Source organism: Gorilla gorilla, chromosome 12, assembly GCF_029281585.2.
Source record: "Gorilla gorilla gorilla isolate KB3781 chromosome 12, NHGRI_mGorGor1-v2.1_pri, whole genome shotgun sequence".
NCBI classification, from domain to species: Eukaryota; Metazoa; Chordata; class Mammalia; order Primates; family Hominidae; genus Gorilla; species Gorilla gorilla.
Genome location: NC_073236.2, coordinates 35,271,249 through 35,283,981, shown reverse-complemented (window position 1 = coordinate 35,283,981; position 12,733 = coordinate 35,271,249). Strand labels below are relative to the sequence as shown.

At 38.5% G+C, this 12,733-nt stretch overlaps 1 protein-coding gene across 10 annotated transcripts in view; it reads left to right on the top strand.

Moving 5' to 3' along the window:
* Positions 1-11,728, top strand: part of LOC109025523 (ankyrin repeat domain-containing protein 36B) — a 141,775-nt gene extending 130,047 nt beyond the window's left edge. For all 10 annotated transcript variants that reach the window (XM_063695583.1, XM_063695592.1, XM_063695593.1 and 7 more), the window contains 3 exons: positions 4,624-4,719; positions 4,812-4,941; positions 11,480-11,728. The gene's annotated coding sequence lies outside the window, so the exon portion shown is untranslated. The remainder of the gene's footprint in view (positions 1-4,623; positions 4,720-4,811; positions 4,942-11,479) is intronic.
* The last annotated feature ends 1,005 nt before the right edge of the window (positions 11,729-12,733 follow it).

The window sequence follows — 12,733 nt, the reverse complement described above, 5'->3', positions numbered from 1 at the left end:
TTCCCTATTTAAATGGTGCTGGGAAAACTGACTAGCCATATGCAGAAAACTGAAACTGGACCTCATCCTTACACCTTATGCAAAAATTAACTCAAGATGGGTTAAAAACTTAAATGTGCAACCCTGAACTGTAAAAAACCCTAGAAGAAAATCTAGGAAGTTCCATTCAGGACATAGGCATGAGCAAAGATTTTATGATGAAATCATCAATAGCAATTGCAACAGAAGCAAAAATTGATAAATGGGATCTAATTAAATGTAAGCACTTCTGCACAGGGAAAGAAACTATCATCAGAGTGAACAAGCAACCTACAGAATGGGAGAATATTTTTGCAATCTACCAATCTGACAAAGGTCTAATATCCAGAATCTACAAGGAACTTAAACAAATTTACAAGAAAATAACAACCCCATCAAAACATGGGCAAAGGCCATGAACAGACATTCTGAAAAGAAGACATTTATGCGTCTGACAAACATATGAAAAAAAAAGCTCAGCATCAGTGTTTATTAGAGAAATGCAAATCAAAACCACAATGAGATACCATCTCATGCCAGTCAGAATGGCAATTATTAAAAAGTCAAGAAACAACAGATGCTAGAGAGGCTGTGGAGAAACAGGAGCACTTTTATACTGTTGGTGGGAACGTAAACTAGTTCAACCATTGTGGAAGACAGTGTGGCAATTTCTGGAGGATCTAGAAGCAGAAATACCATTTGACCCAGCAATCCCATTACTAGGTTTATATCCAAAGAAATATAAATCATTCTGTTTTAAAGATATATGCACACTTATGTTTATTGCAGCACTATTCACAATAGCAAAGACATGGAATCAGCCCCAATGTCCATCAATGATAGATTGGATAAAGAAAATGTGATACATATACACCATGGAATACTATGCAGCCATAAAAAGGAATGAGATCATGCCTTTTGCAGGGACATGGATGAAGCTGGAAGCCATAAACTTCAGCTAATTAACACAGGAACAGGAAACCAAACACCACATGTTCTCATAAGTGGGAACCGAACAATGAGAACACATGGACACAGGGAGGGGCAGAACACACACCGGAGCCTGTTGGGAAGCTAGGGGGAAGGAGAGCATCAAGATAAATAGCTAATGCACGTGGGACTTAATACCTAGGTGATAGGTTGATAGGTGCAGCAAACCACCATGGCACGTGTTTAACTGTGTAACAAACCTGCACATCCTGTACATGTATCCTGGAACTTAAAATAGAAAAGACAAAGAAGGATATTACATAATGGCAAAGGCTTCAATTCAACGAGAAGACCTAACTATCCTAAATATATATTCGTCCAATACAGGAGCACCCAGATTCATAAGTAAAGTTCTTAGAGATCTACAAAGTATGTTTCACAGTAATAGTGGGAGACTTCCACACTCCAATGACAGTATTAGACAGATCATTGAGGCAAAAAAATGAACAAAGATATTCAGGACCTGAACTCAACATTGGATCAAATGGATCTGATAGACCTTTACAGAACTCTGCACTCAAAAACAACAGAATATGCATTCCTCACATCATCATATGCCACATACTCTAAAATCAACCACATAATTGGACATAAAGCAATCCTCGGCAAATGCAAAACAACTGAAATCATACCAAACACACACTGAGATCACAGTGCAATAAAAATAGAAGACTAAGAAAATTGCTGAAAATCATGCAATTACATGGAAATCAATCAACATGCTCCTGAATGACTTTTTCATAAATAATGAAATTAAGGCAGAAATCAAGAAGTTCTTTGAAAATAATGAGAACAAAGTTACAACATACTAGAGCCTCTGGACACAGCTAAGACAATGTTAGGAGGGAAATTTATAGCACTAAATCCCACATCAAAAAGTTAGGAAGAACTCAAATTAATAATCTAACATCACAACTGAAAGAACTAGAGAAGCAAGACAAAACCCCAAAGCTAGAGGAAGACAAGAAATAACTGAATATCTGAGCTGAACTGAAAGAAACCGAGACATGAAAAAAAAATTCAAAAGATCTACGAATTCCAGGTAGGTTTCTTGAAAATATTAATAAGAAAGTCTGCTAGCAGACTAATACAGAGGATGATTGAAAGAAACACAATTAGAAATGACAAAGGGAATGTTACCACTGACCCCACAGAAATAGAAACAACCATCAGAAACTACTGCAAACACTTCTGTGCATACAAGCTAGAAAACTTCAAAGAGATGGATAAATTCATGGACAAATACACCCTCCCACAACTGAGCCAGGAAGAAATTGATTTGCTGAACAGACCAATAACAAGCTCCGAAATTGAATCAGTAATAAATAACCTACCAACCAAAAAAAACCCAGAACATGATGGATTCCCAGTCATATTCTACTAGAAATACAAAGAAGAGCTGGTACCATTTTTACAGGAACTATTTGAAAATATTGAGGAGGAGAAACTCCTCCCCAACTCATTCTATGAGGCCAACATCATCTTGATACCAAAATCTGGCAGACACACACACACACACACACACACACACACACACTTCAGGCCAATACCCTCGATGAACATCAGTGCAAAAATCCTCAACAAAATACTGGCAAACCAAATCCAGCAGCACATCAAAAAGTTAATCCATCATGATCAAGTATGCTTCATCCCCAGGACGGAAGGTTGCCTCAACATACACATATCAATTAATCTGATTCATCACATAAACAAAACTAAAGATAAAAACCATGTGGTTATCTCAATATAAGCAGAAAAGGCTTTCAATAAAATTCAATGCCTCTCCATATTAAAAACTCTAAAATATCTGGGTATTGAAGAAACATAGCTCAAAATGATGAGCTGTTTTTGTATCAGTGTCATGCTGTTTTGGTTACTGTAGCCCTGTAGTATAGTTTGAAGTTGGGTAACATGATGCCTCCAGCTTCGTTCTTTTTGCTGAGGATTGCTTGGCTATTAGGGCTCTTTTTTTTGGTTCCATATGAATTTTGAAATAGTTTGCTCTAGTTCTGTGAGGAATGCCATTGGTAATTTAATAGGGATAACTTGCATCTGTAAATTACTTTGGGCAGTATAGCCATTTTAATGACATTAATTCTTCCTATCCATGAGCATGAAATGTTTTTCCGTTTGTTTGTGTCTTCTCTGATTTCTTTGAGCAGTGTTTTGTAATTCTTCTAGAGATCTCCTAGAGATCTTTCACCTCCCTGGTTAGCTGTATTCCTAGGTATTTTATTTTTTCTGTGTGTAGCAATTATGAATGGGATTGTGTTCTTCATTTGACTCTCTGCTTGACTTGATGTATAGGACTGCTAGTAATTTTTGCACATTGATTTTGTATGCTAAGACTTTGCTAAAGTTTATCAGCAGAAGCAGCTTTGGGGCCAAGACTATGGGGTTTTCTAGATATAGAAACATGTCATCTGTAAACAGAGACAGTTTGACTTCCTGTCTATTCCTCTCTTCCCTCCTCTGTTTGGATGCCCTTCCAGTTTTGCACATTCAGTGTAATGTTGGCTGTGGGTTTGTCATGGCTAGCTCTCATCTTTTGGCACTTCCGACTAGAAGGGCAAGAGGGGCCAGTGTTGTTGTTACCTGAAAGGTAAGTGCAGCCCACAAAAATGCAGTGAAGAAGAAGACATATGCATGTGTTTAAGTTAATACAATTGAGATATATTTAGCAGACAGAATCAATAGAGTTGATGAGTGACTGACTGGATGTGTGGGGAGTTTATATCACTCCCAGGTTTTTGACTTGGGCAACTGGGCACTCATGAAGGAAAAAGAGGATCCAGGGAGAGGAACTTTTCTGAGGACTGGGGTAGGGCTGAACAGCTGCATTCGAGACTGGTGGAGGGTGGGCTGGGCATGGGATGCACAAATGGAAATTCCACTGGGTCTGCGGCTCACACATAGGCATGACCAGCATAGAGATAGAGAGGCCCCAGTGCTGCTGAGTAACTGTGATTCCCCAAGTGATGGCATCAGCTGAGAAGAGAAGGAAGCCCATGTGAGGACACTGAAGGAGTGAGCAGACAATAAGAAGCCCACAGAAGACAGAGAAGGAACTAGAGGGAGAAGCCAAGGCAGGCATGTGTGGTAACATATAGGAACTGAGGGAGAGGACATTTCAAGATGGAGGGGATGCCATACAACAGGACTATGTGATGGTTTTTGGCTGTGTCCATAGGAAGTCACAACAGGCAAGGGAAAGAAACCAGAACCCAGTCATGGAGTTAAGAAGTGAGTCAGAGAGGAGATGGGTAGGGACAGTGAGGTAAGGCCTCTTTTTAAGGAAGTTTGGCTGAAGGATAGACTAGCTGGACATATGCTGGCTGTGTGGGGTAGAGGGAGGAATGATGGAGGGTAGGAGAGCCTTGAGCCTGCGAGAAGAGTCTCCTAGAATAGAGAAGCTGAGGTTAAAGTTGTGGAAGACAGTGGGGATAACTGAGTGACAGATAATCAGGAGAAGAAAAGGAGATCCAGAATCATGACAGAGAGATGACCTTTGCCAAGAGCACAGCCGTCTTTCACTGTCACAGAGAGGTAGGACAAAACGATTGGTGTTCAAGAATTGGTTTGTAGCACAATATTTCAACTATGTCCTTTAAAAAGTTTCTCCACAGACACTACCCAAAGCGGTCCTTCACTACAGTGGCAGACAGACCTGAAAATTTTCATCTGAAGCAGCAGAGTGAACTGCAGAGTCAGGTAATTTCTAGAAGGCTTGCTTTGTTCCATTGAAACTGAGGATTATTCATGAGGCCAGTCTTCTGAGATTTCTGTCATTTCTCTCATGCCAGGTCACCAACCAGTGTGGAGGCGAAAAGCGGGCCTCTCTGGGGATTCCAGGTGGAAGTGTTGGACATCTGTACTATTCCTGGTCTCGAATCATCCTGATATTCTTCATTTTGTCATTCACATTGGACCAGGGTGAGGAAATGAGTTCTGGTCAGAGTCAATGTTTCCCAACAATGTTGATTTATTTGGTCCTAAATATTTAAACACATCTTATAAATAGCTTTTCCACACCACATATATAGGGAAAAACAGGGAGTTAACTTGGCCCAGCAGCACTGTTTGTGGGGCTAACACCCTGTCTGTGTATCTCACACCAACCCTAAGCTTTGTTTCCCTCCTGTCGCTTTGCTCCTATTTCTTTCATGTGAAAGAATGTTCATTTTCTTTGAAAATGAGCTCATTTCCTCATTTTCTTTCCATATTTCAGCAGGAACAAAGATCACCACAACTGGCTCCCCTTCAACTATGTTAGATGGCAACTTGCCTTCAGTATGGTGAAACACATCAGTTAAGACTGGGGTTGTGCATGGCAGGACTTTCTACAAGGACACCCAGTCTCCTTAATAAACATGACATGCTCTCTTTCCAGAATTTCTCTTGCCTGACACAGCATAGGAAGATGCTGAACGGCCACACAGTGACCCATTGGTCAGTGGTGACGTAAGGAGGTCGGAGGGGAGGAGTGAGGAGAAGTAGGGAAGACTAGGTGGTTGTAGGCCTCCTTCATCTGTTCATTGGCTGTGGCATTAGGCCAGCTACTCTTTGCACTTCTGTAAAGTGAGACGGTCGATCTTGTCTGCCTCTCTAGAGGATGGCTGCAGGTGTCAAATGGGGTAGTTAGGTGGGAGGGCATGTCACAAAGTTAAAAAATATGACTTTGGAGGCTTGTTATATTGATGAGGATTATAATCCCTGAGAATTCCTGGTATGAAGAAGGGAAAAGAAGATAATTTGTGAAAGAAATAAGTGTCCAGTTACTAGTCTTTGAAAAGGGTCTGTCTGTAGCTCTTCTTAATGAGAATAGGCAGCTTTCAGTTGCTCAGTGTCAGATTTCCTTAGTGGTGTATCTAATCACAGGAAAGATTGTGGTTCCCTCCAGTCTCTTTCTGGGGGACTTGAGCCCACTTCTCATTTCATTTAATTCGAGGAAATAGAACTCAAAGTACAATTTACTGTTGTTTAACAATGCCACAAAGACATGGTTGGGAGCTATTTTTTGATTTGTGTAAAATGCTGCTTTTGTGTGCTCATAATGGTTCCAAAAATTGGGTGCTGGCTAAAGAGAGATACTGTTACAGAAGCCAGCAAGAAGACCTCTGTTCATTCACACCCCCGGGGGTATCAGGAATTGACTCCAGTGTGTGCAAATCCAGTTTGCCTATCCTCTCAAGTTAGGGATAATCGGATAATTCTGGAGAAGTACACATTGAAAACTAGAACTAAGCCAAGCAATTAAATACGTTTCCTGCCTATTACATGCCTTGGTACTGTGCAAAAGAGCTCACAGGGCATCTGAGGAAAGATCACTAACACACACCTCAAATGACTGTGTCTGATTTCCTAGGAGGACTCAGAAAGGGAGTGATCACTGTGGATTGGACTGGATAGTGCCTCATGCTGGAGGTGGGCTTTGAATGGAGCCTTGAAGATCGAGAAAAAGTGATATAAACACTGGCTCCTTCCTTTTGAAGGGATGCCACACTCTTTGGGCTTAGTGGTTATAGATGCCTTTAGCGCAGCCCAGGAGCAAGCATTTATTGTCTACCTATCACGTGCTTGGCTTTGGAAATGCAAATAAAAAAGGAGGTCACTATTTTACGAAAGGATGATTTTATTCTACCTGATGTAGCCAGCTGCAAGCTTCAGAAGGCAGCACATACAATAATGACGGGCTGGTGAGATGAGAGCTAATGGAGAGATGTACAAAGTGCCATGGGATCACCAAGCAGTGGTCAGGTGAAGGCATCTGATTTTCTTTAAGATCTTGCTCAAATGTCATCTCCTCTAGAAGAAAATGTAGGGCTTCATCAGTCAGACAACATGGGGAAATTGATCTCAGTTCAAGAAACATGTATTGATTATCTAATACATTCAAGCAGTTGTGCACTGGGGATAGAAAAATATTATCATCATCATCATCATCATCATCATCATCAACATCATCAACAACAACAATCTTGCTGTATGCCAGGCACATAATTTTACATGTATTATCTCATTTAATCTCAAACAACTTTATGCTATAGGTGTTTATTATTATCCCTATTTAGATGAAACATTTAACCTTCAGAGAATTTAAATAAGTTGCACTTGCAAGCTTAGCAGGTGAGGAATCAAATTTGGAATAGGACCTAGATCAGTGATCCCCTAGATCTACAATCTTAACCAGTACCCTGTTCTCTCTGCTTAGAGAGCACCTAGAGAAAATCTGTAAGCAAATAATCACAAAACAAGGGATGACACAATATATGTAAATGCAGGATTTTACAGTAAGTGGAAGAAGGAAGAAGGTCATTATTTACTTTTTCTGGGTGAGAGATGAAAACACTTCTGCAAGAGTATTTCCAATTTCACCAAAGTATGGGAAGATATTTATCCTAATAACAATACTCAGTAATGGTATTTGATTTAATTTCAGCCTAGTACATGATTTGATTCTAAAACAGAACATTTCCTTAGAATTTCAATATCTGGAATTCTATAGCTCAATGGTTTTGGTGGAAAATTGACTATTAATATTTTATATACTTCTTTTGATAGTTTTGGGGCTAAGTGAATCAAATCTATTCATAACTCTAAGTTTTCAAATTCTGAAATCTTTTAGAGTTGTTTAGTTAAAACTGGTTCTTTTCTTCCAGTTCGTTAGCTTACCAAATGAGCCAAAATAAAGAAAAAACAAAAATTTATTTTCAGTCCGATATAGAGAGTTATTTATAGTTACATGGTGCTATCTCTTCCTTTAAAAACATTTCTTCTTTCTTTTTTTCTCCCTCTCTCTTTTTGAGGGGACTATAAACACTGCCAGTATTTTTTGCCTAAAGGGTAAATCCTCTTAAACTCTTTTGGGATCTATATTATGTGCCAGATGGTCATAAGAAAATTATGTGAGATACTGGTGAATAAACAAGCAAACCAGAAGCTAGGTTTTCAGAATAGATGCTAGCCAGTAGTTCACAGGCATTATCCAGCAACTGGTGGGGATCTACTTGGCCAGCCCGTGACCACTGAGATGTGAACTTCCCTGGACCTTGGCAGTCAAGAGGGAGAGAGGCAGAGAAAGCTCCATTATCATCACTAATTCCCTTTTGACCACACGTGACAGCATGACCTGCTTCAAAGAAATAAGATAAATGGTGGTTAGGTGCCCCCACAGGCCCACAGTAGCCCATTCAACAAAGAGCAAAAGTAAAACTACTCCTGATGGATTTAGCGACATCATAGTTCACTTGTGAGGCAACAGGCTTTTATTGCTTGCTTTGGGACTGGCTTCTTCTCATTTTCTGTAGGAAAGTGAGCCTACCTGACTTAGAAACAAAATTTTGGAACACAAACTCTTTGTAAGTTGGGAGATCCCTAAACTAAAATTTCAAGTGAGATGAAAAGCCCCTTGAGAAAGAAATTTCTGGCTGGGCATGGTGGCTGATACCTCTAATTCCAGCACGTTGGAAGGTTGAGGCAGGAAGATCACTTGAGGCCAGGAGTTTGAGACCAGCCTAAGCAACATAGGGAAACCCCCATGATACAGTTTGGATCTGTGTCCCCACCCAAATCTCATGTTGAACTGTAATCCCCAGTGTGGTAGGTGGGGTCTGGAGGGAGGTGACTGGATTAGGAGGGTGGATTTCTCATGAATGGCTTAGTACTATCTCCTTGGTACTCCTCATGATAGCAGGTGAGCTCTCGCAAGATCTGGTTGTTTAAAAGTGTGTGGTATCTCCCCCCTCACTCTCTTGTTCCTGCTTTCACCGTGTGACATGCCTGCTCCCGCTTCACAATCTGCCAGTAAATTGTGGCAGGTTATGAGTGTGTGTAATTTATGAGTGCTGATAGGATGAAAGATAGAAAATGATTTTAGATAGAAAGAAAATCGTTCTGGAAGCTTTGAGTCTTCCTTTTGTAATCTATGTTGGTTCTTTTTTAACATCCCCTGTTTCAGCACTTACTGACCTGGAGTCTGTCTCACAATGACTAAATGTAATATGAGATTCTAGGATGTACACTAGAACAGAAAATGGAAACTAAATAAAAACTGAGGAATTCTGAACAAGTATGGTCTTTAGATAATAATAAGATAACAATATTGATGCCTTAATTGTAATGAATGCACCACACTAATATAAAATTTTAGTAATAGAGAAAGCAGAGTTTGGGTACTTACCAGGAATATTATACTATTTTCACAATGTTTCTGTAAACCTTAAAGTGTTCAAAAATTAGAATTTTATTGAAGTCAATTGCAATATATAAAATTAATTGAACCCAAATTGTGGAAAATATAACTTCTGTTATAATGTTCCTTGGAAGCTTCTAAAGACAAGGCCTTTCTTTTCTATTTTTAGTAGAAATGACACGTATTTTCAAGTCAAACTGTTAATACGTGACAATATTTGCAGTACCGAAAGCTTAATAACTTATAGATTCATGGTAATGAAAAGCAAAGCATAGTGTTGTTTTTGGTTTTGGAATACTGTATGAAATATGTAGTCTTTTTTTTTTTTTTAAGATGGATTCTCACTCATTTGCCCAGGCTGGAGTGCAGTGGGATGGTCTCAGCTCACTGCAACTTCTGCCTTCTGAGTTCAAGCAATTCTTCTGTCTCAGCCTCCCCAGTAGCTGGGACTACAGGCATGTGCCACCATACCTGGCTAATTTTTTTTTTTTTTTTTTTTTTGTATTTTGAGTAGAGATGGGGTTTCACCATTTTGGCCAGGCTGGTCTCGAATTCCTGACCTCAGGTGATCTGCCCACCTTGGCCTCCAAAATTGCTGGGACTACAGGCATGAGCCACGGTGCCTGGCCAAAACATGTAATCTCTTATTCAAGATTTATAATAACAGTTATGTGATACTCGGTAAGGGATGGTGATCTACATAAAATAAAAGGCCAGGCACAGGGGCTTATGCCTGTAATCTCAGCATTTTGGGAAGCCAAGACACGAGGACTGCTTGAGTTCAAAACCAGCTTTGTCAGCATAGTGAGACCTCATCTGTACAAAAAAAATCAAAAACATTAGCTGGGGGTGGTGTCACACACTGGTAGTCCCAGATATTTGGGAGGATGAGGTAGGAGGATCCTACCTGAGCCTGGAAGACAAAGGCCACTGCACTTCAGCCTGGGTGACAAAGTAGGATCCTATCTCAAAATAGATAGATAAATAGATAGATCAATGTTATTTATCTCAATATTTGAAAGAAAAGTTGAAAAACCTCCGAGCTCAACTAAGAATCAGTTTCTAGAATAAACAGAAGTATAAATCATTATACCTCTTTACTTTAAAAATATTACAGACATTATAAGTATTTTAATAACAAAAAATCAAATACTTTATGTATGCTTTGTAATCTGTCCTTTACAAAATCATTTAACCTTTATGACAGGAGCTACTATGGTGCTCATTCCACAGATGAGGTGCTGAGGTTTAGTGAACTGAATAGCTTGTTCACAGACAGTTGGAGACAGAGACTCAGTTTGCCCATACAAAGATAATTTTAACCAATAGCATTTTACAATAGAATATCATAATACCTATGAATTCTAAAAACATTTTATTCCAATCTCTCTTTTAATATTAGCACCTCTTCTTGACTCTACCACCAAAATTATCTTCCTAATCTCTCTTACCCTGTAAATTTCTGTGTGTGTGTGAGTGTGTGTGTGTGTGAGAGAGAGATAGAGACAGGGAAAGAGTGGATTTACCAAAAAATAAGATAGGAAGGTTGTCATAACATCTTCCCTTTTATTTCTCAATTCTGAAGTCCCCATTTTCATCCCTGGGAGAGTTGTTCTAGGATAGGGTAGCTAAAGGAACAGAGAAAATCAGAGTAATGGAATTAGCTAAAAGGGAAAGTGGCGACCTGAAGACCAAACACTAAAGAAGGGGCCAGTGAATGGCAAAGAAAGTGGAGAGCAAAACATGCAGGTAGATGTGGTCCTAGTTAGTGAAGGCCCAGAGGCTGGAGGGTAAACCCATGCAAGGGTGAAGTTTAATACAGTGAAAATATAAGTAAGATGGGAGACCTACCACAGAGAACCAACACTTGGCATGTTTCTGATGACAGTGTTTAGATTGCAGTGGTTCTAAAAATTAAGAGATTTTGGAATTGGCATTCCATGTGACTTTAAAAGATAAATGATAAAGTAAATGTTTTATTCAGCTCTCTCTCTCCCTCCCCGCCCACCTTTTTCCCTCCATTCTTCTGTTTTTAATGGGGATGTTTAAAATCCAATCTCACATTAATTTTTTCTTAAGTGTAAATAATGGGAAAACTTCACTTCGAGAGGGGACTCCTCAGTAGACCTCCATAATTTCCTGGCTTTTACTGCCAGTTAGTCATCAGGAATAGCCATGGCTAAGAGAGTACCAACTGGGCAAGCCAGTGAATTATACCAGTGCATCTCAGATTTACTGATTTGTTTAACTTTTGTTTTTTGTTCTTTTTTTTTTTTTCAGAGATAGAATCTGACTATGTTGACCAGGCTGGTCTTGAACTCTTGGCACCCAAGCGATCCTTTTGCCTGGAATCCCAGTGTCAGATTTACTGAAGAACATTTCATTGTAATTACTTTTTATACTTTATAGGTCAAGAGCTCTGTTTTAAAGACAAAATTTATTGAATATACTTTTTCAAACAAAGTTTCATGTTCTAATCATTGTCTGATTTCAGCATTAAATGAAACACAGTAAAGAAAGTTGGGCTGATGTTGTTGGTGGTGGTTGTTTTTGTATTCTGATTACAGAACTGTATTTTGAGTGGGCTGAACATAGAGTAAATGCATCCTCAGCTGCTGGTCTAGAAACTGTTTTTCCATGAGTGAACCTGCACATTGGGGATGGTGGGTCGGGGCTGTGAGTCCAGAGAGTTAAGCAGTAACCCCAAAGATTTTAACTGGGATCCAGAACAGCTTTTATCATCGCTCTTCTTTATGTCTATATTTATCTTTAGTAATTGTACTATATGCTGCATTTTCCACTGGTTACATAGGTAAGCCTAGTCCTCCCCACAACATTCTTATACCAATGATGGTGACAATATGCTGTATTTCTTTTGTATCAACTCCTTACTTACTGTAGCTACTCAAATTGTACTAAGACCACTGGTACTAATCTGCAAACTAATTTTGAAGTACCTGGAAGTACAGATTTGAAAACCTTTTATAGCAATCTGACATTGCCACAATATTTTACATTTTACAAAAAATAAAAGTCTTTCACTCTGGGTAGTTTGAAAAGCACCACTGCAGAGAAAATAGTTGACACTTCACAAATGCTTATTTGATTTTCCTGAAGGTGATAAGTAAATTAGATATTCTATAATGTGTTATCTTTAACACAAAAATTAAAGTAACTATTTAAACAATTAAATAACAGAAATTCAGATTCATGGTAAAATCAAAGAATATAAACTAAAAATTCCCTATATTTTCTATATTTTCTGAGAAAATATAAATATATTTTCTGAGAAAATATAAATAAATATATTTTCTGAGAAAATATAAATAAATATATTTTCTGAGAAAATATAAATAAATATATTTTCTGAGAAAATATAAATAAATATATTTTCTGAGAAAATATAAATAAATATATTTTCTGAGAAAATATAAATAAATATATTTTCTGAGAAAATATAAATAAATATATTTTCTGAGAAAATATAAATAAATATATTTTCTGAGAAAATATAAATAAATATATTTTCTGAGA